Source organism: Brassica napus, chromosome C1 (assembly GCF_020379485.1).
Source record: "Brassica napus cultivar Da-Ae chromosome C1, Da-Ae, whole genome shotgun sequence".
Taxonomy (NCBI): domain Eukaryota; kingdom Viridiplantae; phylum Streptophyta; class Magnoliopsida; order Brassicales; family Brassicaceae; genus Brassica; species Brassica napus.
Genome location: NC_063444.1, coordinates 37,777,365 through 37,803,289, shown reverse-complemented (window position 1 = coordinate 37,803,289; position 25,925 = coordinate 37,777,365). Strand labels below are relative to the sequence as shown.

General features: G+C 34.1%; 1 long non-coding RNA gene and 1 pseudogene across 1 annotated transcript; one reads left to right on the top strand and one right to left on the bottom strand.

Moving 5' to 3' along the window:
• Positions 1-881: 881 nt before the first annotated feature.
• Positions 882-2,363, bottom strand: LOC125580210. The gene is made up of 3 exons (XR_007317958.1): positions 2,014-2,363; positions 1,567-1,921; positions 882-1,311 (listed from the first exon to the last, which is right to left on the bottom strand). It is a non-coding gene; the product is annotated as an uncharacterized LOC125580210 (long non-coding RNA).
• Positions 2,364-12,314: 9,951 nt separating this feature from the next.
• Positions 12,315-20,230, top strand: LOC106431787 (annotated as a pseudogene).
• The last annotated feature ends 5,695 nt before the right edge of the window (positions 20,231-25,925 follow it).

The window sequence follows — 25,925 nt, the reverse complement described above, 5'->3', positions numbered from 1 at the left end:
TTTTGACAATTATTTCAGTTATTTCGACTATGGGATTTATGGATTTATTTTGTTATTTATATGAAAGTCGACTTTCAGACCTTTTTACAGATTTAAGATATAAGTTGTTGATTAGTAGCACGCCGGTCTCGAGTGTTAATGAGACTGGTATTACACTATTCTTGCGGCTGTAAGTGGAAAAAATGTTTATCTTTTTGTTTCTTGTGCGACCGTGAAGAGGTGGTGTAGTCATTAAGATTGTGAGTGCTTTCTTGAGAAGTTAAATTCTGAGGTTTGTTGATATGACTCTTATCTTTCTCAGGAATTGTTTTCTTAACCATCTAAGGAGAAGTCGGGGGTGAGGTGGTCAGTAGCTGGAGATTGTTTAGGAGAGAATTCTTGGTGAGTGTCTCAGACCAAACCTAGATCAAAATAGTAAAAGGTTTGTGCCAGTTGTTGATGTAACCAGTTGTTGTGCTTGTTTATTTTCTTGCAATGCACTGCGTTATGATTGCAGCTCTGTTCCTCCTCCTCTAGCTTAACGTTTGTCTTATTACCAGTCTCAGTTAGAAGTCGCTTTCATTATTTTCATAATTAAAACAGTTGGAGCATGGTAATAAAAATGTTTCCACACCTGATGATGAGGAAGATCACTTTCTATTAAATTTAAATGCTTAATTTGCAATCCTTTGCCGCACGTTCATCACAATGCACCATTGTCTTCTAAAATATCCAACAACTTCGGAATCAATGGCAGAACATAACTTACAATGTCATTGGGTGTATTAGTACACACAGTACTGGACGTTCGTTTTAGTGTTAACAATTATTAAGTTGATGATTTTGGACCCATCAGCAAATGTATTTAAAATATCTGCTTTTCATCACAAAAGGAGAGTCTATAAAATTGAAATTTGCTTTTATTGATTAAATAAGTTGCGTACCTGAAATTAAATTATATTAAAATTATGTTATTTCTTTGTTATTAAAAAAATGAAACTAAAAACAGACATGTTTTTAGGAAAAGAACAATGGAACATTGTGTGATTTTTCCAGTGCACTCTCCATTGATGCAACATGTGGTTACCATGCCAAGAAATGATTGAGCAGCTGTTGTGGTTTCATTGAGTGTTGGCGTTTGGTTCACTGGGACCTCACCACTCCCGGTACTCGTGGATGAGTTAGCTCTAGACTCACCCGAACTTCGATTGGTCAAACCATCATTCCTTTACTTGCAAGTTCCAAAGAATATAAACTTAACGATCACTGTACAGTAAAATCTATCCGACTTGCTGTCTGGTCGTTCTAACACGCTGTTGCAGTCTCCACTGCCTGACAGTTCCCCATTTCACGGCGGAGAAAATTAGGAGATAGAGGAGTTAGAATAAGCTAAACGAAAACTACTGGGGAAATAAACAAATGAAAGCTACTGGGAAAAAATAAGATAATCAAGTCCTGAACAAATGGTCCTACAAAAATATTTGGATAAAAAGTTTAATAATCAATTCCTGAACAAAGTGACACAGAATCAACAAATTAAACAATAATCATCTCTCGAATATTTAAAGATTTTAACGCTGGAGTTACCTCTGCGTCATGGAGGAGCATTCACATTCCTGAACCTTAGGAGGCAGACCTCGTCGGTGGACATAAGAATTAGCAATTTTCCAAGACAGATTTCTTTAAAAGATAATTAATGAGGAGAAACAACTGATGAATCTCACAGGACAAAACATACTCTTTTATATTAAATGGAAACCTTTATCATCATTCAAATCAAGAATCTAAAAATTTTCAAGAAATGGCTTGAAGATCATGAGTTTTGTACCTTTACATTAGGATGAGCATGTCTATACACATAAGCTCAATCCTCGCTTCACGTACCTCGCCTCCCAAAATAGGCGGACCTCCACGGTGGTGGTCCAATGGCCATCCCTCAAGTCTGCGAGGAAGAGAGCGGAGTTAGTCAGAACGTGTAGAAATCTATAAGATGGAGAGGAATGAATAATATGAGTTTCGATGGAATGAGATAACCTATTTATAGTGGTGATTCACACAATAGCAACATTGAATGACAGATCGTGTGAAGAGTGGGAGATGTTGTTGATGAGGGCGTTAAAGGCGGCGATTGGATGAATTGATTCTCGTAACGTTTCCAAGAATTTATTTGTCGGTGAGTTGGAAGTCAATCGAAAGACACCACCACCGGGTTCTAACAGGCTATCGCCGGAAACTATGGCTTCACGTATTATAGATGGAGATTCGACGCCGGTTGGATGAATCGAAAAAAAAACATTTTTTGGCGACGCGAAGAGAAGAGGAAAACAGAGGTGTCGTTTTCTGAAAAAGGAAGCCCAGCAAATAACAATATCACAAAGCCCATATATGCTAAGAAAAACGCCCATCCGAATTGAGATTAAATGAACTTCTGCGTTTTGGAAGAAGCGGAACACGTGTCGTCATTATAGAGCATGACTTTCTGACTTGGATACTGAGGTGGTGCAAGGAAGGAAAAACATTTTTTTATATTTATAGATATACAGGGCCGGCTCAGTGGGGAGGAAGAGGGGGGGGAAGGGACAAGCGGTGCGACCGCTCCGGGCTCAAGCCCGTGTCCCCCTGTATAATAATAATTAAGGGATCCAATTTTTTATAAATCTATATTTTTATATATAAAAAAATTATAAATATAATAAATAAAATTGAAAATGGCCCAAAATTATTTGATATGTATATAGTTTTATTTTCATTGCAAATATATACAAAATATTACATATTAAATTTTAAATATATTTATATAAATTTTAGAGGGGAAATTTTTTTTTTGTCCTAGGACCCCTAAAAATGTTGAGCCGGCCCTGATCATATATTTACATTATATGAACCTATAAAGTAGCTTTACATATAATACGTTTATATGTTCTCTTTTACTAACTAGAAAAATAAATAATAAACATAAATCTAACTATATCTACACTAAACAAGTGAATATTATGTAAATTAAAATTGATAAAACTAAACGATTAACCGTTTAAATTACCGTATTTATCTATCTTAGTTGAAGTACCAATATGATCTAATCCTTAAAATAATTTTTAATTACACCTAATCCCATTAGAGCATGATTAATGAGGGGTTCTTAGGGTGGGGTTCTTAGCGGAATATAAGAAACCGACTCTTAACTTTTAACTAAAAAAACTAAGAACCGGCTCTTAAATAAGAATCTTAACTTTTAACTAAAAAACTAAGAACCGGCTCTTAAATAAGAATAAAATAAGAATCTTAACTTTTAACTAAAAAACTAAGAACCGGCTCTTAAATATTCTTATTTAAGAGCCGGTTCTTAGTTTTTTTAGTTAAAAATTAAGAGACGGTTTCTTATATTCCGCTAAGAACCCCACCCTAAGAGCATGATTATTGGAGGGTTCTTAGAGTGGGGTTCTTAGCGGAATATAAAAACCCGTCTCTTAACTTTTAACTAAAAAAGCTAAGAACCGGCTCTTAAATATTTATATTCCGCTAAGAACCCACCCCAAGAACCCCCTTAACACTACAAGAAAACACATGCTTAACGACGAAATTTAACGAGGAAAAACAATCCTCGCAAATTTACGTCGAGTTTACGAGGAATTTATGTGAAAAACTAAAGTCATCGTTATTTCCTCGTAACGTAACGACAAAAGTGTTTCGTCGTAAAGTGGATGTAATTTTACGAGTATTTTACGAGGAAAAACTATTTCCTCGTAAATACGACATAAACTTTGCGTGGTATTTACGAGGAAATAGTTTACGTGTATTTAGCGAGGAAATTTTTGAATCCACCAACTTTATAGGTGTTACACGTTTTTTTTTTCCCACCTAATTAATTTTCGTCGTAAATTCATAGGAAAATTACAACTACCAGATTCGAATTTTCCTATAAATATGGATGTTTGAACATCATTTTAAACACACCAACAACAAAAAACGTGAAAGAAAAAAAATGGCTGGCTCCGGGACTATTTACGAGTTGCGGAAGTGGATGTATATGCATTGAGATGCTAACGGGAGGGTGACGAAAGAATACCTTGCGGGTCTGGAGACATTTATGCATCAAGCAGATTCAACACCGCTCGCCCAAGAAAGTGGTAAGATGTTCTGTCCTTGTCGGAAATGCAACAATTCGAAACTGGCAAACCGTGAAAATGTTTGGATGCATTTAATAAATAGAGGTTTCACGCCAAATTACTATATCTGGTTTCAACATGGAGAAGGTTTTAATTATGATCAGAACGAAGCTAGTAGTAGTAATAACAATTTTCAGGAAAAAGAACCAGTTGATCATCATTTGCATAATGAACATAGTTACCATCAGGAGGATATGGTAGATTATGATAGGGTTCATGATATGGTAGCTGATGCATTCGTAGCTCATGATGAAGATGAAAAACCTAATATAGATGCAAAAAAGTTTTAAGAAATGTTAAACGCGACGAATCAACCACTTTACAGTGGTTGTAGAGAAGGTCTCTCTAAATTGTCGTTAGCTGCTAGAATGATGAATATTAAAACTGATCACAATCTACCTGAAAGTTGCATGAACGAATGGGCGGACTTGTTTAAAGAGTATTTACCGGAAGACAATGTGTCTGATGATTCTTATTATGAGATTCATAAACTGGTTTATAGTCTTGGGTTGCCTTCGGAGATGATAGATGTTTGCATCGACAACTGCATGATCTATTGGGGAGATGATGAGAAGCTAGAAGAATGTCGATTCTGTAAGAAGCCACGGTTCAAGCCGCAAGGATGGGGACGTAATAGGGTACCGTACCAAAGGATGTGGTACCTACCAATTACAGACAGATTGAAAAGATTGTATCAATCAGAGCAGACTGCTGGAAAGATGAGATGGCATGCCGAGCATACTCAGACAGATGGTGAGATGACTCATCCATCAGATGCAAGAGCCTGGAAACATTTCAACAAAGTACATCCAGATTTTGCTAGCAATATCCGGAATGTGTATCTCGGATTATGCACAGATGGATTTAGTCCGTTCGGAATGTCAGGGAGACAATATTCATTGTGGCCAGTCTTTCTTACTCCATACAACCTGCCACCGGAGATGTGCATGCAACAGGAGTTACTATTCTTGACCATATTAATACCTGGTCCAAACCATCCAAAAAGGTCCCTGGATGTTTTCCTACAACCACGGATAAAAGAGTTGAAGGATTTGTGGTCAACAGGGGTGAGGACGTATGACTGTTCCACGAAGACGAATTTTACGATGCGAGCGATGCTTTTGTGGACCATAAGTGATTTTCCTGCCTATGCGATGTTGTCTGGATGGACTACACATGGGAGATTAGCTTGTCCATATTGTAATGGAACGACAGATGTGTTTCAACAGAAGAATGGTAGGAAGACAAGTTGGTTTGATTGTCACCGTCGATTTCTTCCCATTGGCCATCCTTACCGAAGAAACAAGAATTTGTTTAGGCACAAAAGGGTTGTGAGAGACACTCCTCCTCCATATCTAACTGGAGAACAAATTGAAGCGCAAATCGACTACTATGGAGCTAACGAAACAGTTCGTTGGGGTGGTAATTGGCATGTCCCTCGTAATATGCCAGATTCTTACGGTGTTCATCACAACTGGCACAAGAAGAGTATATTTTGGGAGTTGCCATATTGGAAGAATCTTCTTCTGCGCCACAACCTCGATGTGATGCATATAGAGAATAATTTCTTTGAGAACATCATGAATACAATATTGAATGTCCCAGGGAAGACAAATGACAACATAAAATCGAGGTTGGACTTGCCGGATATTTGCTCAAGAAGCGAGTTACATATTAAAAGCAATGGACAAGTTCCCGTTCCGATATTCAGATTATCTTCAGAAAAAAAGTTGGTGTTATTTAACTGGGTGGCATCAGAAGTGAAGTTCCCCGATGGGTATGTTTTGAATCTCTCTAGATGTGTTGAAAAGGGTCAAAAGTTCTCCGGGATGAAGAGTCATGATTGTCATGTATTTATGCAACGACTACTGCCCTTTGCATTTGCGGAGCTACTTCCAACAAACGTACATGAAGCACTTGCAGGTACGTAGTGTATTATATCACAATAATTTACAAAATAATATATGACTAACAATGTGTTTAATTTTTTTTGAATATAAAAGGCATTGGGGCATTTTTAAGGGATCTGAGCACACGAACTCTTAAAGAAGAAGTTGTGGAACAGCTTCAGGAGAACATTCCCATCTTATTGTGCAACTTGGAGAAGATATTTCCTCCCGGAGTTTTTGACGTCATGGAGCATCTAGCTGTCCACCTCCCATATGAGGCATTGCTTCGTGGACCTGTACATTACGGATGGATGTATCAGTATGAGCGAGCTATGAAATATTTGAAGGGAAAAGCAAAGAACCTCGCCAAAGTTGAAGGTTCTATAATTGCTGGAAGTTTGACGGAAGAAGTTTCTCACTTCATATCGTACTACTTTGCGTCAAAAGTACGTACCCGGAGAAGAGCTCCAAGAAGATATGATGATGGTGGTGTTGCGCCAACATATGCAGTTGCTGGTGTTCCAGACATCTTTATCCAGATTGGGCGACTCGGTGGGAAGTCTAAAGAGGTTTGGTGGTCGAGTGAACAAGACGCTCATAGTGCACACACCTATATTCTACTCAATTGCGAAGATCCATTGATGCGTTATTTTGAAAGGTAACATATATTGACACTTCGAAACACATATAAGTATAATTAATTGTATAATTGCGAGAGATTCATTCCTATAAAATGTGATTTTACAGTCTATTTGTTTCTAAAGTCGAAGATGGGGTTTGGAATATATGAAGTAGAAAATAAGGAATATGGGGTTTGGGGTTTCGGGTTTCGGGTTTTGGATTCTAGGGATTTAAACATAACACTCGTTAATTCCACGTAAGCACAAATCGTCGTAAAGTCCTCGTAGTTCAACGAGGAAATAATGACGAAATATAAAAATAAAGAACGCGGGACTCGTTAATTCCACGTAGGACTAAATCGTCGTAAAAACCACGTAGGATGAAATCGTCGTAAAAACCACGTTGGATGAAATCGTCGTAAATAAAACGTAAGACAACGAGGAAATAACGACGAAACCTAAAAATAAAGATGGGGTTTGGAATATATGAAGTAGAAAATAAGGAATATGGGGTTTGGGGTTTCGGGTTTCGGGTTTCGGGTTTGGGGTTTCGGGTTTGGGGTTTCGGGTTTGGGGTTTTGGGTTTCGGGTTTGGGGTTTCGGGTTTGTGGTTTTGGGTTTGGGGTTTTGGATTTGGGGGTTGGGGTTTCGGGTTTTGGATTTCGGGTTTTGGGTTTCGGGTTTGGGGTTCTAGGGATTTAACCATAACACTCGTTAAAAATAACGACGAAACTTAAAATTAAAGATGGGGTTTGGAATATATGAAGTAGAAAATTAAAGATGGGGGTTTGGGTTTCGGGTTACGGGTTTGGGGTTTCGGGTTTCAGGTTTCGGGTTTGAGGTTCTAGGGATTTAACCATAACACTCGTTAAAAATAACGACGAAACTTAAAATTAAAGATGGGGTTTGGAATATATGAAGTAGAAAATTAAAGATGGGGGTTTGGGTTTCGGGTTACAGGTTTAGGGGTTGGGGTTTGGGGTTTCGGGTTTCGAGTTTGGGGTTTCGGGTTTGGGGTTTCGGGTTTCGGGTTTCGGGGTTGGGGTTTCAGGTTTCGGGTTTCGGATTCTAGGTATTTAAACGTAACACTCGTTAATTCCACGTAAGCACAAATCGTCGTAAAGTCCTCGTAGGATGAAATCGTCGTAAATACCACGTAAAAGGATTTAAACAAAACACTCGTTAATTCCACGTAAGCAGAAATCGTCGTAAAGACCACGTAAAAGGATTTAAACATAAAACCCGTTAATTCCACGTAAGTACAAATCGTCGTAAATATCTCGTAGTGTAAAAACTAGAAAAAAAAAGGAAAAGGAGAGAAATACCAGATTAACATGTGGCAAGACTTCCAGCAATTATAATACGTAAGTCTCGCCCACATGAATTCTAATATCTTCTCCTTTTCCTATTTTTTTCAAATATTTATAATTTGAATAGGATTTTGCTGAGGAATGTGATTTGAGATAAGGTGTGATTTGGGAGTTTGTGTGTGGTTTGAGAATGAGAGTTGTGGGTATATTTATAGGAAAACAAGCCTCGTTAATTCCTCGTAAGCTAAATCGTCGTTAATACCTCGTATAAACAAACACGGGCCTTTGTGATTCCTCGCAATTTCCTCGTAAAAAAAACACGGGCCTTTGTAACTGCTCGCTATTTCGTCGTAAACTTACGAGGAATTTGCGACGATATGTAATCTTATATATACACCCGAGCGCTCACTCTCTGATTCCTCTCTAATTTGGTTAGTTTAGGATAGATTAGGTGGTTAGTATAGGGAATTTAGATAGGTTTGCGGATTTTATGTTATTTAGTGTTGATTAGGTGGATAATGTTGGGAAATATATTGTTGATGTTAATTTTAAAATTTTCATTTTTTTCTCAGGTTCGAAAAGGAAGACTTACTGCCCATTACAGAGAGATTTTCGGTGAGCCGGGTAGTCGTTTAGACCCGGCCTCTTCTTCCGCTCCCGGTTCTTCGGGTCAGGAGACTGTCCCGAGACTCAGTACACTCAGAGAGTCTCTGGGTCTACTTCTTCTAGTGCACCATCGGCTCCTCATGTGCCTCCTCCGATGCCTCCTCCTGTGCCTCCTCCGATGGCACCTCCGATGGCCGCCGATATTCATCCTGATTTGATGGTGCCTCCGAGTGCTCCTTACTCGCAGTACACTGTAGAGGACATTCTCAGTCTGCCAGGCAGAGAAGGTTTACCAGTCATCGACCCAGACCGACCGGACGGAACTTTGTGGTATGTTGCATTAATTTTTTTTTTAATTCGTTTAAATTTTTTTTATAACATTAAAAAATAATTTATATTTTAAATTTGTATTTTCCAGGTGGGGGATTGACGGATGTCTTGCATCGGACGTAACCGACACGATCAAGGGTTACTTCTCCATGCCACATCCAAACTGGAGTAAGACGCCTCACTACGTCAGAAAGACGTGGTTCAAAATTTACGCTGTAAGTTTCTATTAATTAATTATATATACTTTAATTTTTTCATGATTTATATATATACTTTCTAAAAAACTAATTGTTAATTTATTTTTTCCATTAGCAAAAATATAATTGGGCCTTGGGGATCACTGAGAGGGTGAGGAAGAAGTTTAACGCGAAGGCGAAAGCTCGCTTGTTGGACACGGTCTCCAACTGGAAGGGTGACTGGATCGTGAAGGGGTATGAGCGTGGGAAACCCGCTGAGCTCACCACGGATGTGTGGGATGGCCTCATCCATTATTGGCGCCTTCCTGATTCCATTAGAATCGCCCAGGCTTGCTCTAACTCCCGTAACACGGTCGATGAGCACAAAAACGGGCCGATGCTTCACACTACGGGCCAAAAACCCCACGCCGGTGTCCGTTTGGAAATGGTAATTAAATATTTTATTAAATAATTTTTTTAATATATATATTAATTTATTCTAACTTTCTTAAATGTTTTTTAGGCCAAAGAGACGGGACATCTCCCGTCTCTTATGGAACTTTACGAGAGGACCCACAAGAACAAGGCGGGCGTATTTGTAGATGGCAAGTCCGAGCAAATCTACAACGACGTAGTTGCTCGGGTTGAAGACCGCCAGACTCAGCTGACCCAGCAGTCTACCAACGGATTAACCGTCACCTTATCCACACTTGAAGTGGATAAGATTTACGAGGAGGTAAATTTTCAAAAAAATTAATTTTTTATTATTCATTTAATTTAATTTTAAATTTTTACTTACAATATTTATTTTTTGTTTTTAAGGTTGTCCCTAAAAAAAGGGACGGACGTTGGGTATTGGTTCCGTCAACGATGTTCCGAGAGCGACATCGTCTTATGGTCAGCGACGGGATGATGAAGTCACTGAGCTGCGTAGAGAGTCCGCTCAGCTGCGTAACGAGTTGACCGCGACAAAATCTCGTATGGGTGGAGTCGAGGGCTTCTTGGACGTTATTGCGGCCACAAATCCGGAATGATAGTCCATGTTGAGAAACATGCGACAACAACATCCCATTCAAGGCGAGTCATCCGACGTACATAACGAGGCGGATGTTACGAGGAGGAGTGATGAATTCTACTGGGCGATGAACGACCCTTAGTTTTTTTTTCGGTTGTTGTATTATATAAATTCAAAACTTATTTATATATAAAAAAATTTCATATTGATTTATTTTTATTTTAAATTTTAATTTTTTATTAAATTAAATAATTTTAATTATTTTTTAATTATATTTTTAATAATAAAAACGAAGTAAATAATAAGAACGAAGTAAATTCGTAGCTAATGTACGACCTCTTTACGTGGAAACCTTACGAGGAAATGACGAGAAATACTAAACGAGTATTTTACGAGGAACCATTTACGAGGAAATAACGAGGAAAGATTTACGAGTATTTTACGAGGAAATCCTTTCGTGGTTGTTACGTGTATTTTGCGAGGAAACTCTTTCAAGGTATTTACGTGTAGATTACGAGGAACTCGTTTCGAGGTATTTACGAAGAAATATAGCGACGTCCTTACGTGGAATATTGACGTGGTCTTTACGACGAATAGCTCTACTTCGTCTTTACGACGAAATATATTCCTCGCTAAGTTACGACGAATTAGCGAGGAAATATGTGTTACGACAGACGAGTAACGAGCAAACGCGCTTCCTCGCTAATTCGTCGTAAAACCTCTTTTACGACGAAATAACGAAGAAAACCACTCTCGTTAAGATTATGTTTTCTTGTAGTGTAAATATCTTAAATTACTAAGCCTGATTTTTAGCATTAATTAGTCTTAACAAAATCTTCCTTAAAAATACAATCAGTTTCTGCTAAGCCTTTTAAATTTTATTATCAAAAAGGAACTCTTCGGGACTCTATCTTCTTGTATGTTGCTTTGGCGTTCATATTATAAAAGATTTTATTGGTTTCAGTTCAGCCTAACACTAGAACGTGTTTGTTTGCCACTTTGGATCTTATAGAGATAAAAGGTTTACATACCACTAACCTCATCACCTCACCAGCCCGCGGCCAGGCGAGGTAAACAATGCCTCGCTTTGTGTTTTTTTCTTTCTTTCTAAAACACTCGTGGTGACGCTTTGTTTCAAGTATATAAACCAATTGGTTTGTTTGAAAATAGTACATAAACGGTTTGATTCAAACAGAGTTAGTATCATATTCATAAGGAATGTTACAAGTATTTGTGAGTGTTTCAGATCTCATAAGGAATATTACAAGTATTTGTGAGTGTTTCACATCTCATAAGGAATTTTACAAATATTGATCTGTTCTTGCTCCACTCTACTGATACCCAACTATGTCATAATTGATCAATGAACAGAGGTTACAAATCTTTTAATGTTATTTTAACGGTGCCAAATTGAATCCACCTCTCTTCAAGTGGGTCCCGCCCCTGTTTCATCCTCACTATTAAGATTCAAACTCTATCAAGAAAAATAAAGTTTCCTTCTTCGACGACCCCATTTGCTGATATTTTTTGGATGTTCGTCTCCTTGTTGACTTGTTGTTGTCTGTACTCACATCTGTCTCTGGCCAACGATAATCTGAAATTAGTTTACATAGCAACATGCCAACAACACTGGTTTTGTTTTCGAAAGATCTTTGGTTTGAAAACTTGATCGAGGGTCAAAAGAGTCTGAGGTATACAACAAGTCAACAACGATTGATTTGTTCTCTCTTCTTCAACTTTCTAATATCAAGCAATTGCTGATTCCTTGGACTGTCTTTTTTTTCATACTAGGACAGAAGCAATGGCTAGCTAATCTGGAAGCGGTGGTGGCTTAAGAGAACCGCCGAGTGAGCAAATTATTGTCGATTTAATGATTAATAAACAAGAGGAAAGGAAACATTATATTAATGTGGAATCTATATATATATAAAGATGTTGGTAACACTCCTGTCATGCCACGTGAAAAGTCGTGCATCCTAGAAGCGACATCTGTCCCTTTTCACAAAAACGATGCGTTTCATTTATTTTTGTTTGTGTTCCGTCTGGGTTTTCATTTTTTCTGTTGTCATTATTTTAGTTTACAAAGTCCAGTCCACTAAGAATTAACTCCAAATGTATATTCGAGACTCATACATATTGGACTACTTTATTAAATTGGGCCAAATTCTAATCTTAACAAAATAATAAAGTAGAAAATATAAAACGATTTTAAATCATTAAAATTTACAGACGAAAATAAACAGAAATTATAATAAATCTAAATATATAATACTTATGTCGGTAGAAGAAGATATGACAATAATGGCGAGGGTGGAAGAAATGACAACGGTGGTGGCCGGAACAAATGACAGTGCTCAGTTGCAAATATGGTAAATGTAAACAGCGTCGGTGGTGATGTGTAAATGGTTCTCCACGTTCTTCTCCAAGAAGTCCGATCTGAAACATGCAAATGAAAAGAAAAAAATAAGTCAAGGATAGAAAAAGGCGAAGACAAGAAAATGAGTGTGTTGGGAAGAAAAGAAGTCAAAGATCCCAGAAGTTAATGCAACTATTGGATTTAAAAGCAAAGGATGTATGATCAATGAAAGAAAAGAAACAATATATTAAAAGAAATTAAAGTAAACGTCAAAGCATAAAGAAAAATCTGAATTTTTTCAAAAAAAAAGATCTGAAGAAGTTAAGAAAAGATCTGAAGAAATTGAAAAAAGAAAATTGCAGGAGTCGAAAAGAAAGCGAAGAAGAAAATAAAAACAACTTAAGGAAGAAGAACGATTTGATGAATAAATCTATATTTTCCTATTCTTTTTTGGTAACTAGAATAAATATATCATACAATAAAACCACTTTATAAAACTAATAATATTTTATAAGAAAATATTAAATCGAGTATTTTATGAAACGAACTACGTGTCATCTTTCATAGGTTTTGTATGTCGAGGGATTGGTGAACAAATATCGTCTCAGTGAATATTGTCTCAGTGGCCCAAAAAAAAGTCTCTATAATGAATAGTAATCTTTGCTAAGAGAATAATATTAACTTTTAAAATGAATTAGTAGTATAACACATAATATATCTTATAACCGTTATAAATTTTTATATAGCAGTAAAACATAAGATTTATAAATTTATAAATGTTTTCATTATGATTTTATCACATCTAAATAATGAAATGTAATAATATAATCTATACTAATACCAAATATTTTGTAAACCAATTCATTTTATTTTAGTTTGTAGGAAACTCACTATTCGCTAAGGTATGTGGCATACCGAAATCTAACGAGTTATTAAAAACACAAAAGGAATAAAAAGTACTTTAACAAAAAAAAAGTAAGCAGGAAGAAATTTGTTGTGCTATTTAATATATACGTATAATACAAAGATTGCATGTATACTATATGTTTATATGACAAAAAATATATTATAGATTAAATGGTTTGTTTAAAGTTTAGCACAATGGGATTGGTTAGTTCTGAATCAATATGTTTAGAAGAAAATCTATACGAGAAACTAAAAGTCTCAATTCATTCAAAAACAAAACAAAAGACATAATGGAGTAACAATGTAGTCAATGTAGTCTAACTTTCGTTATATATATAATAAACTAAACATTTTAAATGTAATTTACGAATTAATTTATTTTTAATAGTTTTTTATTTGGTTACCCAAGGCTTTTGCTTCGGGTACCAGTTTTATAGGATATATGAGCAACATGACACTGATTAGTGAGTTATATTTTTAACTGAGATTTCAAGATTCATCATCTTTAGTGTTTTGTCATCATCTGGTGTAGCTTCTAACTCAATGGAATCAGAGCTTAAATACACTTTAGCATTTGATGGGACTTTGGAGAGGAGATATGCGTTCACCTCATGCACAGTATTATTTGTAGGTGTCAAGACAACTCTCTCTTTTAAGTACTACTTGCTTCGATAGTTCTGGAGGAAGTTAGGATATGCAGCATCTGCTAATGCTTCATGCGGAGTTTCAGAGTTAGATATCAATCATAAATCCACTAAATATCATTCTGATTTCGTTTACAGAAACTAACCACGCCATTGCTCTGCACTGCTGATTTAGAACAACACCTCATGACTCATAGTGACAGCAACCAGCGTATATACAGGGCCGCGGAGACACATAGGGTTAGTATCAATTTGGATACATTCTTCTGCTATCTCTGGTCCGATTTAAAAAAAAATACATTGACTAAATCACTTTCATCACAGGAACAACAGCCAATCTGATGTCCAACCCTTCTGAGCTTTATACGAAGACATCGTTTTCAGAAATACAAATACTAATAGTTTGAGACTCTTTACTCTGTTATTTAATAATTGGTTTCAAATACAGAGTCCCTAATATGCATTTAGTGTGTTAATTAGATGTTAATATTTATGTTTAACTAATATTTCATCTTTTTTATAATTTCTAACAATTTTCTCTCAAATTATTTAGATAAATTAAATAATGGAAAAATTCAAATAATTTATAAAAAACGAAAATACATATAATCTTTTGGATTAAAAGATGACAAATTATGAAACTATAACAATTTAAATCAAATTATATTACATATTGACCATCTATCGGTTCAATCGATTTAGTTTCGGATTTTCGTGATTTTTTAAATATGGATATTTTTAAAAACCTAAATTGAATTATCGAACCACCGAATTAATCGGTTTGACCGTGGGTTCGGATCAAATTTAAAAACACTGATTTAAATGCAAAAATATTTTAAATACAAAAATTCTTAAAAATTTAAAAAAAATATTTATTAAGATGTAGAATTTGTCATCATAAAATATTCAGCGCTTGCAAAAAGCGGATCAAAATCTGGCTTACATTATTTTTAAATTATCATCCCGTCCGTAGAGCGGGCCGGCCCTAGTCTTTATATAAATATATGTTTTCTCCTTCCCGGTGAGGAAACATAAGCATCCACGTTATAAAATCAAAGGTTCTCGGTGCGACACGTGTCAATTAATCAAAATACACCGTTTCATTAATGACATTCATGCCAGAATGAGCCTATTCTAGATATTGGGCTGAAAAGTTACATAAATTTTGGCCTGTTAGGTGTCTTTCCTTTCTATACATGAAGAGACTTTTGTTTCTAGAGTTTATCGTCGTGTCCCAAAGCTGATTAGGTATGAGGTTCTGAAAGTTTCACAAAGGCGAGTCATCGTCAGTTGGCGTCTACGTCGGTTCGTTTCGTTTTCGATTCATCTCCTCACATATGCGTTACAAGTTCCATTGATTTAACGTCATTAACGAGATCTTATTCTTCTGCAACCACGTTCATTCAATTAATGATTCTTATTCCTTTTCAAACGGTGGATATCTCCACTTATAAAAAGGTTCATCCCTTGAGAATCATTGGAATTGTATTTAAAGATGGCCAGCATGGTCGGGAGATTGACTTCTCCTCTCGCCGTTCCTCGACAGGTTTTGTTCCGCTATTCATCCTTTGGGATCTTCGTTTTGCTGTAATCTGATCTTTTAAGGAATTCATGTAGTGATTCTCATGCTCAGGATTTTTCTCAGTCATATATCAGAGTTGTTGCTTTGGATCTGACTCATGGGAATTGTTGATTTGCGCCGTGTTCAGTTGTTAGTTCCATCCAACTCAACAAACTTTTTTTTATCTTTAAATGTTGTTTAAACATATTTGATCGGTTTTGTTCCTTGCAGGTTATGTCAGTCAAAGGAAAATACTGAGGCCTTGTGTTTAAATCTACTGCAAACTACAATGTTGATGTTAGCATATTCAATTCTTTGGATGAGCCCCTGCTGTTCACTTGGTGCTCATCTTTAAGGATGTTTTAGCTTCTTTAGTTCTCTGTTTTATTACTACAGGTTTCTAGGCTTCTTTTGATTACTTACATTGTGTCTTTTTGGTTCAGTCACAATCTATAGACCATGTCGTATTTATATCCCTGATGCCAATACCTGAAAGGTTGTTAAGTCAAGTCATCATTCTACTAAACTCAGTAAAACCAATCTAAGTATTTTTTTTCTTTTTTTCATCTTAATTCAGTTCTTCTTCATGATTTTAACACCATCTAAAATTACTCACTGTTAGTATCATCTAAAGATCTCAACATCAGATGTAGAGAGCTTACACAAGAACAGTATATATGATGAAGTAGAAGATGCTGTAAGGATTGATTTAGAAGGCAGAGTTGATATACGATAGTTGTCTCAAGAGAGGAGTTACTTAAGGTGAGTGTGAGTGTGAGTGGGTGATCACATTTTGAAAATTGTCTTTTATTTTTTTATTCTAACAGTGAAACTTTTGTAAATACATATCGGAGGAGATTAATATAAAGCTCGACTTGGTCCCTCCATATCAAATAAATTTTATGTCTAGGCAGCTCCTTAGCAACAACGGTTTTCAACTTTTCAAGCAGGTTATATTCTGTTTGTTTAACTTCATAAAAATTCTGATTCTCAGCTGTTAAATAAATCAAGTTGCTTTGTGATGTTGTGGTGTTTCACTTGAACGTGTATAGACTAGGTTCGGTGGATAAATCTGATAATTACAATAGAATTTTAGATGATAACAGTATTCTCTGATATATCAAGTTCTGTATACTACTGATAAAAATAATGAAATCTGCTAAGAAAATGGTTTAATATAGACAAGAAGGAAGAGATTGTGAAAATAAAGAATGGAAGTTGGATTTGCATAATATTGAATAAAATCTATAGTTTTATAAATTAACTTATATAAGTAAGATAAATGAATATTTTGATTATGGGTCCGGTAAGCTGGGTTGTAAGTGCATAAATTTTGTTGTAAGAAGTTTGTTGATTTTAGGTTGTAGTGATGTAATTGTAAGTTTTTAATTTAGAAAAATATTACAATTTTTAAACCGGTGTTTTAAGAAAAAAATATATTTTAAAAGGATTGCAGTTGTAAAGAGGAGGGAGGGTCAACTAAATTACCAAGAGAACAATTAAAAACGAAATTTATAAAAAATTTAAGTGAAATGAAAAATTTCTATAATCCAACCAATCAAACACATAGCTAAAATTTAATCATTTTTGTCATTTTGCTTTATCACCTTAAATATAATTTTCAATAACAAAAAAAACTAATATCAAAGATTTGAATATTAAAATTTTTGAAATTTGTAAGACAGAAAAAAATAAATAACTGAAAATAATTTTATAATTTTCCAGCTACTTATATTTTTATTAATAGATTATGATACTTATATACCAAAATAAATATAAAATTTAAATAAAAAATTTAAACAAAAAATCCGGTCGCCGGGCTGATCTTTTCTTTTGTCCGTATAAAAAGATAAGTTGGTTCAGTGGAAACTTTAAAACTCAAAACCCTAATTTCGTCTTTTTTTTTTTAGAGAGCCCCCATTGAGTTGTTCTGCTCTTCCTTCAAATCTTTCATCTTCCCTTGGGAAAGCTTCCAAAAGAAAGAGAAACAACGATGCTGTCTCATCTTCCGGCAGATTTGGTAGAAGAAATACTTTCTAGGGTTCCGGCCACATCTCTGAAACGGTTGAGATCTACTTGTAAAAAATGGAACGCTTTATTCAAAGACAACAGGTTCATCGAGAAGCACCTTTGTAACGTTCCAAAGCAGCTTCGTGTTCTCATATTGGAGGGATGTGGGCTTTATCCGACAAGCGTAGATCTGAACTCTGTTCCTCCGTCTATTGAATTTAGCGATGAACTTAGTCTAAATAATTCGTATAATTCAGAAAAGGTTTATATAGACACAGTTTTCCACTGCGATGGTTTGTTGTTATGCACCACCACGGAGGATGAACTCGTGGTTTTGAATCCTTGTTTAGGGGAAACTAGGTGGATCAAACAAAACAATGGTTGCGTGTGTTTCCGATGGTGGGAACCATGGTTTGAAAAATTTAATGGGAGAAAGACCAAGTGTGCTTTAGGATACGAAAATAATCAATTTTTCCGAAGCTACAAAATCTTGATGTTTTGGGGAGGCGACCTAGTTGATGGATTTGAAATCTACGACTTCAACTCTAATGCGTGGAGAGTTGTTAATGCTCCCAACTGCTTTGTAATAAGATCCCATGGCGTGGCTTTGAAAGGAAATGCTTACTGGAATGCTTATGATGACAAAGACTCCGACTACTTGCTCAGTTTTGATTTTACGAGAGAGAGAGATTTATACGTTTGTGTTTTCCTCTCCCGTCTCATGACTGTATATATACGGCTCTATCAGTTGTTAGAGAAGAACTCTCAGTGTTATGTTGTATAATAGGCTCATCAACGATGGAGATGTGGGTGACAAATACTAATTGTGAAGCAGATTTGTCATGGAGCAAATCCTTTGAAGTGGACTATGGTTTTGATGTTTACACGAGTCTTTTAATTGACGAGCGTAAGAAAGTGGCCTTGTGTTGTAATTCATATTTTGGGGAGGACAGGAACGTGGTGTGCACTTTGGGAGAGGAAGATAAATATTACACAGAAATCGCTTTTAAACCAACGTATTTATTACGTCCTCATATTTTCAATTATGTTCCGAGTTTGGTTCAAATCCAGCAAGGTATTGAATCAGATGTTTTTGGTAAAAGTCCTCGTAGAAGATGGGATGAACGTAGCGGGGGAGGTGATAGTGAAACGTGGGAGGATTATCACGCCCAGTTACTACAAGAGATTGATGACATGAACTCCGCGTTTGAAGAATGGGACGGGTGGGAGATAGATTGTAGTGATTTTAGCAGTCTTTGTAGAAACCGAGGTCGTGGGTGGAAGACGAGGTGAGTTACCTTTTGACACAAGTGATCTCTCCTGATATTTATTCCCCCGTCTCTGTGTCTCATTATATTTTTGTATAATCGTTGCAGTTTCTGCTAAGGCTTGAAATTTAATTATCAACTTGAACAATATCTCAGTTCTCAAAAAGGAACTCTTTGCTCTTTGTGACTCTATCTTCTTGTATGTTGCTTACTTGTTAGCTTTTGGCGTTCAAATTATAAAGATTTTATTGATTTCAATTCAGCCTAACACTAGAACGTGTTTGTTTGTCACTTTGGATCTTATAGAGACAAAAGATTTACATAACAATAACCTCATCACCTCACCACCCACGGCCAGGCGAGGTACACAATGTGCTCGCCTTCCCTCGCTTTTGTGGTTTTTTTCTTCTTCCTAAAGCACTCGTGGTGAGGCTTTGTTGCAAGTATATAATTATAAACCAATTGGTTTGTTTGAAAATAGTACATAAACTGTTTTGATTCAAACCGATGTAATGTAGTATCAATATCTGCTGTGGAGAAGAGTATATCCTTCTCATTTAACCTTGGTTGATGAAGATGATGACATGAAGGGGGTTTAGGAGAGGAAGACTTGGCTACAACAAAAAGTTGGAGTTTGAAGAGAATTAATGGTTTTGAATCTGACTAATAGAGTTTTAGGAATTGTTGTTTTGGTTTGGTTTTGAATTTGGTATTTTACTTAGTGTTCTTGCTAATTAAACTTTATATTTTGCAAATGTTTTGAAGTTTTGGATTAAATTAAAGTGGATTTGGTGTTTTCGGTTTCTAGCATAAGTCTCTTCAAAGCTATCAGTTCTTATCATGAGTATATAGAGTTTTGCTTACCTTTTTGATGAAGCATACACGACCGCTTGTCGACCACTTTCTCGCCTTGAGTTGCCTTTCGCCATTTTAAACTAGCCAATACATCATCTCGTTGGTTCAAAAACATACGTTGTGATGGAAGAGAGTACATATTTATTAGTTTCTTGCATCATTTTGTGAAGAAACCGTTGACATGGCGAAGCCTAACAATTCATCAAAACGATTTCATTTCATCTATTCCATTCACGTACATTCATCAAGAGTAATTCATTGTAACTGTTCTCTTTTGCCGGCTCATCCTCTATACCTCCAAAAATCTCTTTAGTCACTCCTTACACATCCTATCACCACCCCTTTCGGACAAGTTTGTCCTCAATCTTTACAAGAAAAATTGCCATGCTAATCTCCAAGAAATTGGTCGCCATCAAAGCTATCATAGATGAGGATTCTAGTCAAAGTTTATACGAAGCTCAAAATTTGCAGTCTCCAATTGGTCTTAGCAACAAGATGATTAGTTGTCACCCCGTAGGAAATTAATTTTTTTTCTGAGAAGAGAGCTTGGAATATGCAAGTGATCGTTGGCGAGAAAGCCTCTGGATAAGAAACATCAGTAGATTCAAAATCATCATTGTAGTGAATAAACATGACTTGATGCGTCAGCTTTTTTTTTTTAGTATAGTGTGTGAGACTCCTAGCCAATTTTCTTGGATATGTAACATCATTAGAGTCTGTCTTGCTTATATACTTGTTCTTAATTATAGGTGAAATGTATATAGGTACCTTATCACTAAGCTGCTCCAACTCTGAATAAGCAGAATTCATTGTGTACCACCCAACACTTGTCTATGTAATGCCAACAAGGTGCTGCAGCCTCAACGTTGAGCATAAAACTCTCCATATTCAAATATGATATGACTCAATGAGATATCAATTTGATCATTTTAATTATTTCAAATATTTTCTAATAATTATGTGGTCAACATGTAGCTCTTTGAATTTTGGAAAAATTAAGAAAACTAACAAAAACACAACATTAGTTTTGAACATTGGATGTGACTTAAGGTATCTATAATTTGATTGGAAGAAAAAGATGGCCTTTTGTTTTGCAAATTATATTTTAATTTACTTTTTTTTCCAAAGGATTGACATATCCATGTATTTCTATTTAGTGGAAAAGAGCATCCACGTAGTGAATCTACTGGAAAACCTCTTAATGCATAATTAGGTAGTAATCTGCGCGCTGTGGGCGGAGTGAAATAGCTTATTAGATTATTTATTGTATGTTGTATAGCTTTTTATGGGAATGGACATTCATATATACGTTCGGATTCAGTTAATTTATTTGGATTTCAGATTTTTGAGTTAGAAATTTAAATCGCATTCAGATATTTACAAATGTTAGTTTGGATTTGATTCGAATCATTGAGAGTTCAGTTCGAATTCGAGTTAGGATATCCATTTTAATATCTAACTAGATCATGATCTGGCCCGGGCGGGTTTTTATTCCTTTGCAAGTGTGGATTGTGTTTTTTTATTGTAACGCAAAATTTGTTGTAAAACTTGTGTTTTGATTTTTTTGTGTACATTATAAAGTTAAATATTTTTAAACAATTATTACATAGTTGCTCAGTGAATTTTATTATATTCTGACGTCTAATAATTTTGTGTGTAATGGTTCAAAACATTTTCTGATATATATTATACTAGGTGATTCACCCACGCCTATGCGCAGGCATGAATATTTTTTTTTTTAAAAACAAAATATAATAATTTGGATAGTATTTTATTAGTTTAAGACTTGTAGTTTTATCTGTCTGTGTATTTTTAGGTTATTTAATTAAAGTTTTATTTATAAGTTATTTAACTGCAGTATTATAATTTTTTATTCAATATATTTAATTTGGCCATGATATTGATTTCTAAAGTTCTAAAATCATGAATGTAAAATTTGATCTTGTGTGTGTTATTTATTTTTGATTCACCTTTACCAACCTTTTCTCAAAACTTTTAATCAAGTAATTACCTTTAGTTGTTGCATGAATACGGTTCCTCTTATTTAGTTTTGATTTTTATAATTGTAGGATTATAAGAAGTTGAAAAGTATGAGTTTTAAAAATTATCTCATCATCAATCAAAACCATCTGAGTTGAAACAACTTTTAAAGATATTTTTTTCCAAAAACTCTTGATGTCTTATTTTGTTTTGCATATATCTAATGGAAAATGAAATTTTCGGATGGAAGCCATGGGAGTTGTTATCCTACAAATAAAATACATACTTTATGAATAAAAGAAGATTTTCTATAAAGGATGGATGATTGAGTGATAATGTATATTTATGTCGATAGTTTAATAGTTTAGATTAATGAGAATCAGTTGTTTATGTATACTTTTGGGGGCCTTCAAATAGTATTAGGTAGGGCTGGAAAAAATATAAACCCAAAAAACTGAACCGAATCTAATTTGGATAGTACCAAACCAGAACCGAAACTGGTTAAATATCCAAACGGGTTCAAAATATTGGTATTTAAAAAACCGAAACCAAACCCGATCCAAACCAAAATATTTCAGGTATCCGAATATATCTGAATCAGATTTATATACTTGAATATATCAGGTATTTTCAGATTTAATATCCAAAGATTTTGAAGTTGTCCAAAATGTATAAGATATTTTAAAGCTGTTCAAAATATTTGAAAATATATATATAAATAGTCAAAAGTAAATGTATAAAATATCTAAATAGTACTTAAAACACCAAAAATATTTAAATTATCTATAGATTTTTATATTAAATTTAGATACTTTGGCATACATTACTCAAATTTATATGTTATATATTATTTATATTTTTAGATTTTAAGAAATTTAAAGCATAAATGAATTTTATGACTTTAAAATAATTTAAACTGGTTATCCGAAATCGAACCGAACCCGCAAAGATCCAAACCGAATTCGAACCAAAATTTATAAATACCCGAATGGGGATGAAATATTAACCCCGAAAACCCGAAAAGACCGAACCGAACCCGGATAGATACCCAAATACTATTAGGATTAAGAATTTATAATGTAAAAAAAAAGAAGAAGAAAATTGCATAAAATAATGGGGATATTTTTTTTATAAGAAAACTGTTGTATAACTATCAAAAGGTATAATCATATAGTTTTCCTTTCTTAATAGGGCAAATCTCCAAAATAGCATCTTTCTAAGTTTATATCACAAAAATAGCAATCAAAAACTAAAATGACCAAATTAGCATTTTATCTTTTGAATATTTTAATTTTTTTATTTTTCAAAATTTGAAATCTTATCCCCAAAACCTCATTTCTCAACTCTAAACACTAAACCCTAAACTCTAAACCCTAAACCCTAAACTCTAAACTCTAAACTCTAAACCCTAAACTCTAAACCCTAAACCCTAAACTCTAAACCCTAAACTCTAAACTCTAAACCCTAAACCCTAAATCCTAAATCCCACCCTTTAACTCTAAATCCTAAGTTTGTGACTTTTGATAAAACATTAAGTGCTATTTTTGTGACTTTTGACCTTGAATGCTAGTTTGGGAACAAAAATTTGATTTAATGCTATTTTTGTCTTTTTCTCTTCTTAATATCCTAAGAAATTTTTTTAAAATATAAATAAAAGGTTACAAAACCTTTTTTTATTGTGTTTCACGGATCTAAATTGGCCGAACACATATGACACAATTTCTCCAATCCGTCTGCTAGGTGTCTCCACTTGGATTACAAACTCACGTTATACTAAGCTCGACAAAAATTTTTACAAAATTTGAAATTATATTAAAGGAAAATTCGTTTTTACTAAATCAGATGTGTCAATTATATTAAACTATTGTATTTTAATAGTAAAAATATTGCCTTTTACATAATATTCTTTATTCATAATAATATGGTTTTAAAAACGAAAATAAAAACAAAAATATTTATAAATATTGTCTTATATATGAAATTCCTTTTGATAACAATTTAGTTATAAAAGGAATGTATTAATAAAAAGAAAAGAAAAAAATAAAAAATTAATAATGGCAATTATACAATAAATTCAATTCATTAAGGATATCAATGTAATAAACTATCGTGAGTTTAACGTGAGCACGCCACATAGGAAAGTGACTTCTCAAATAATATTATAGAGATTTCAGTTTGGTTTGTTTTCAGTACAAAGTTATAAATATAATAATATACAATATTACTATACTATGTAATATATAAGACTATGTTTATATTAGTTTAAGAAACATAACCTGGACCAATTTAATTCGTAAACACCAATATTCTGGGCCAACGTACACATTGGTTTGTTTTCAGTACAAAGTTATAAATATAATAATATACAATATTACTATACTATGTAATATATAAGACTATGTTTATATTAGTTTAAGAAACATAACCTGGACCAATTTAATTCGTAAACACCAATATTCTGGGCCAACGTACACATCTTCACTAAGCCCATCACTAACTAATTATTCCGGGAACATAAAAATTAAGTTACATTAGTAAAAAAGTCAACTACTCAGAAGATTCACTTAACATCTTTGTCAGTGTCTCTCTCGCTGATCTCTCGATGTCCATTATCATCAAAGTAAAAAAAAAAACTAAACAAATCCAGAGTAAACACAAAGATTTTTTTTATCACATAAACACAAATTTTTGTTGATAAATTTTTTTTCAATTTAATACTCCATCTATCGACTAAAGGTTAGACTATGAATCGTTATTCTTTTTTTTTTTTTGGACCTGATCGTGAATGTGTAAAGATGATTAAGAAGACCAGTATTTATAGTCTAATTTTAGTGCAAGGAAACGAATGTACTACCCAAATATTCCCTAAACCAATTAAGTAATCTACAATAAATACCAAATCACGCAATATGGTCACCGAGATATTAAGCATAATTGATACGACTTGGAGAAGGGGGTTTCAATAAAAGATTTTATTGTTAAGTAAAAACTGAGGTTTCCGGAAGTATATATATAGATATAGATATCAATTATTAACAGAAATTTAGGAACTTCCAAATCGAAATATTGTGTTTGATAAGTTTGAAATGAAAAAAATTACTAACCATGGTGATAACCGAGATGAACTTGTGATATGAACCGATGTTAAAAAGTGGATTTTTAATGTAAATTACCAGAAGTATAGATATAGATATCAACTATTAACAGAAATATAGGAACTTCCAAATCAAAATATTGAGTTTGATCGGTTTGAAATGAAAAAAAATTACTAACCATGGTGATAACCGAGATGAACTTGTGATATGAACCGATGTTCAAAAGTGGATTTTTTTGAACAAATATTATTATGGCATCTGTTCAAATAAATGTCAAATGTTATATCTATTCTTGTTCGTTTGGCATAGTCGACCGGTTCAAATTATTTTGGATTTATATTCTAAATACATTATTAAGAATATATGATATAGTATGTATCCATTCGTATATAAATCGACCTAAAATAATATATGGAATATGGACACAGAAATATGAACAAACAGAGGAATTGTATTAACATAGATATTAGGATATGTTCAGTTATGGTACATTTAATAAGATAGATAAGGTCGGTTATGGTACGTTTAATATATAAGGGATTAGGCGTTTAATTAAAATATGAGGTCCACTTTAAAAACCCACCTACAAGAAATTGTGATGTTTCTAATTTAATAAGATAGATAGATATCTAATTTAAAATAATTAATGTATTTAGATATATAATTGTGATTTAGATATTTTTGGTATCTAAAATATTTTAGTTTGGATCATATTTGGGTATGGTTATTTGGACATTAAACTTTTGAATCCATCTAACTACTTAATCAACTTTAGTTTGTGTTTAGTAATACTTTAAACTTTAGTTCATTTCGGTTCTTCAGATCCATATATTTTACCTAGACTTACTTTCTTCTACAAATAAAAATAAAAATAAAATAAATGTAAAAAAAATATTCTGGGCTTATTTAACATACATAATTATTGTACCATATTTTAAGAATACCAATAAAAATGGTTGGGCGCCGTGTCAATATTGTTGGGCATGTTGCAAAATTGACGTAGTTTATATCCAATAATAACATGTATTTTCTTATAAACATTATTGGTAAATATAACAAAAATATTATACAATCGAGTGAAAAAAGTTAGAGTTGCGTGAAAAATAATGTGATCTCTTCACTCAACACCTAAATTCTGATTTTCAATCGATTTAACGAA